Here is a 4,202-nt window from a genome sequence, read left to right as displayed (position 1 = left end):
AATGCCATCGCCGAAAAATATACACCAGACTACCCATTCCTACCACTTAAATCCATAGTGTGCGTGCATGTGGTACTCAGAGAGCTTGCAACAGAAAGTTACTGGGTACCCCGTGCGCACGGGGTCAGTCTTTGAGTACCCCATGTGCATGGGGCTGACTTAGCCCGTGCGCACTGGGTCCAACGGGCGGAAACAACCACCCGGGCAAGAACACTATAAAAGCCCCCCTTCTTCCACCTCCATCCCTAACCCTAATGTCTTGTTGAGCTCCACCATTGTAACACCCCGGACACACCCGCCGGTGGTCGTTACTCCTGGCGGGATCTAGACTGGCCCCACAGATCAATACTAGTCTTTTCTGCGCACTTTGTCCTCACTCATGCGCACCCGGGAGCAACTTCCCGGATGGGTGACCGACCGGGAAGTTGCTCCCGGGTGCGCATGAGTGAGGACAAAGTGCGCAGAAAAGACTAGTATTGATCTGTGGGGCCAGTCTAGATCCCGCCAGGAGTAACGACCACCGGCGGGTGTGTCCGAGGCGTTACAAGTTGGTATCAGAGCCGACCCTCGCGGTTACACGGATGGTTGCGGACAAGTGCGTGGTCATGTTGTTCATGACGTTTGTGACCCATCGTGGCACCCAACATGGCACATGTACCAGACTGGAAGCACAGATGTTTGTGCCAAGAGGGAACGTTCCTGTGGCCCGACGAGGACGTCGGTTCCTCTGGGTGGGGGTGTATGTGATGGCCTGGCTTATTAGGGATGATAGACTACTCATATCAATAAGGAATTCCTTCTTTTCCGGGAGCCCATTCGGACAGAACTCCAAAGTTAAGCATGCTCAGCTTGGAGTAGTGTCAGGATGGGTGACCGACCGGGAAGTTGCTCCCGGGTGCGCATGAGTGAGGACAAAGTGCGTAGAAAAGACTAGTATTGATCTGTGGGGCCAGTCTAGATCCCGCCAGGAGTAATGACCACCGGCGGGTGTGTCCGGGGCGTTACAACCATTGCCACACCTCATTTTGGTCAGTACTCTCAATCCCTTCACCCAAACTTGTTGAAACTTTGGGGTTGGGAGAGCAAGATCCGATCTATATCTTGACCAAACCAAATCGCGTTCCCTGCAACACTTCTTCCCCATTGACTTGTTACTCTTGGAGCTTGGGCTCCTAGGCGGTTAGAGGTTCCTCCAGAAGCTTTCTTGCTTGTGGTGTGCTCTGGAGAAGTTTGTAAAGGTGTGGTGGTCGCCTTCAAGACCAACCTAGGTGATTCGAGGCTCATCCGTTGGGGGTGACTCGAAAGAGACTACGGTGAGCCTTTGTGGCGTTCCGCAAGCTTTGGCTCCGGCACCGCTCTAAACGGAGAGTAGCTCTTCCCCAAGGAAGAGTGAACTTCGGGATAAAATTTATTTTGTGCCACATTAGTAGATGCACATACATCACAACAGACATGCTGACTGGATAAACATTTGAACCTAGCTATTATGAAGGAAAATTCGTATTGACAACAGTTTTAGATAGCAGGAGACGCCTAGCCTGCTCTGCCTCTGCTAGCTTCTTTCTGGCTTCTTCCATCTCTTCTTTGGCTTGGGTGAAGAGAGCATCTGATTGCTCTTTTCGCTTCTTCAGGAACTCAGCTACATTCTCAAGGGCTGTTGTACGCTTTCTTTCAGCCTTTACTAGAGCCACGAGGACATGAATAGTTGATGACTCCACACGACTTGCGTGTAATCCAGCATCATCTGGGAATTTGCACCTTGTGTCTAATCCATCATCATTAGGGAATGGGCATCTTGTGTGTAATCCAGCCTCATTTTGGAAACATGATCTCGATGTTGACCATACTTCCCTCCTCGCAAGAACTGCATCCTGACATGAAGTTACTTCTTTTTTAGATCAACATTCAGAGAAAACCAGATCCATTTAGTAGAGGCCAGATAAACAGGACTCGGAGAAGTGAATTCAAAAGGAGAAATATAAAAACAGACTCCAAGGTGAGAGCACCCACTTCCTACATCAAGCTAAACATAAAAGCATTAGGACGATTAAGATCTTCTTATTACACATCGAAGAACACGAGGCTAAGAGAAACAAAAACTACAACATATACACATTGAAGAACATGAGGCTAAACGAAAGTAATTGAAATGGTGTTACTTACCAAAGCTCGTTTTACAGGTTCGGTGCAGCTCCTCTTTAACTTGCCACGTTCCTTGAAGATGTTCCCAATATCCCGTGTTTGGTCTTCATTGCTCCTCTGCATGTTTGCACTCATGGTTTTAAAATATCAACATGGCAAGAAAAATATAGTAATACTCACGCATCTTGTGGGCAACATTAAAGCACTCATCTGCCATGTTAGAGCATCTCCAACAGAAGCGCAATGCACGGCACGTTTAAAAAGCGTTTATAGCTTCGGAATAGGCAGTTTTTGCGGGCCACGGAGTGCTGGCTCCAGCGGCCGCTGCAAAAAAATTGCGTGCGCGCGCCGCTCCAGCAAACGCACTATATGTTTCTCCTTTCTACTCTGACTCCATACACATTCGACTCTGAGTCGATACTGGCATAGATAGATACATAGATAGTTCTCAGCATAGATATAGCATAGATAGATAGAAAAATAGATAGTTCAACTACTCCTTGTCGTCCGACTCCGCCTCGACGATGTCCTCCTCCGACGACTCAATGTAGGTGTCAAGATACTGATTGTCGTTGGAGTCCCAGGGCGGCACTGCTCCTAGCTTGATGTTGAATTGAGCGGCCGCCTTATGCGTACGCCCGTCCTCGCGATAGGCGGCCCGCTCCGCCCTTCTCCTCTCCCTCTCCGCCCTCCTTTGCGTGTAGAACTCGTGCTCGTTGATGATGTCCTGCGGAAAGTGTTGGTGCCACAGCACCATGGCTTCCTCGTCCATCTTGGCAATGCCGAGACGGCGCTCTGCCTTTGGTTGTCGCTATGATCCTCGTCGGTGATAAGCCACGGCGGAGGCGCGAGCTCCTGCGCCCGCTCCCGCGTTGGCATGTTGGGGAAGTTCATCTCTCTACGAGGCCGCCGGAGGCGCCATGTCGCTGCGTCGTACGCGCGGGCGGCCTCGTGGGCAGTGTCGAAAGTGTCGAGGCCAAGACGCATCTCGCGGAACTGGATCTCAATGGAGAAGCCGCCGGAGGGGGGCGCGTGGATGCCGTGGTAGCCCCAAGTTTCCCGGCGGTGCGACGGCATGGTGGTGCGGCGGCGGCAAGGCGAGAAAGACCAGGAAGAGAGCGGTGGCGAGGCACAGAGTGGTGGGAGGACGTTGGATTTTATAAAGCACACACGATGCCACGCGCCAAAACTAGCGCCCGCCTGGCCGCTTTTTCCCGCGCATGCGATCCTTTCCCGACATCCCTGCTATCTCCACTCTCTTCTCTACTCTTATAATATATATATATATATTTCTTTATTTTATATTTATATTTATCACTACTTCTTATATCTTATATATCTCTTATATATATTATATATATCTACTACTCTTGTAAAAAAAGAGTTGGTGACGATGGTGTGCCTGCCATCCTTCAATATAGGCCGTCTGATTTATATCTAACGGATTGGAAGGAAACTATGGCAATTTTGCAAAAAGATACCCACACCCCTCTCCACATTTGCAAATAAGGCCTTCCCTCGTTCATCCTTTTCTGCCACAAGATAAACTACTCGTACAAATGCATCTTGATGTTCCCTGCAACACATGGGCATCTTGCTAGTTCTAAAGAACTTTCCATCATTTGCCACACTACTGGTTGCAGATGAAGAACCTACCCAAGGACAATGCAATACAGGAGCGACTCACAATTACAAGGTGATATTCTGTTGGACAATGCAAGCTATAACCAATTACTTTTACGGGAACAATAGTAGCCAGGAAATTTGAAGGGTAGGTATGAACAAAATTGGAACTGCACATGTACGGCTAAGAGATTCAATACACACATTACCAATTGAGGAGGAGTGCGATGGTTGCGGCGGCCTTTGTGCATCATGGTCGGCAACGGGAGTCAGTTCATTGTCCACAATGATGGTGCTTCTGCGCTTCGCGTCGGCTTTCGAGAAGCAGATCCGAGACCGTGGAAGAAGGTGCCGGGGAAGAGGCTCCATGTACGACGATGATGGTGTACCGACTCCAGTGCGGCATACGACATCGTCGATGAGGCAGATGCGTCATG

At 49.7% G+C, this 4,202-nt stretch overlaps 1 pseudogene; it reads right to left on the bottom strand.

The window, feature by feature from the left end:
- Positions 1-2,635: 2,635 nt before the first annotated feature.
- LOC147985477 (uncharacterized) lies at positions 2,636-3,219 on the bottom strand (annotated as a pseudogene).
- Positions 3,220-4,202: the final 983 nt, after the last annotated feature.

Source organism: Triticum urartu, chromosome 2A (assembly GCF_056163025.1).
Source record: "Triticum urartu cultivar PI428250 chromosome 2A, HENAU_Tu73, whole genome shotgun sequence".
Classification (NCBI taxonomy): domain Eukaryota; kingdom Viridiplantae; phylum Streptophyta; class Magnoliopsida; order Poales; family Poaceae; genus Triticum; species Triticum urartu.
Note: the sequence above shows the minus strand (reverse complement) of the source record. Positions and strands in the feature narration are given on the sequence as shown.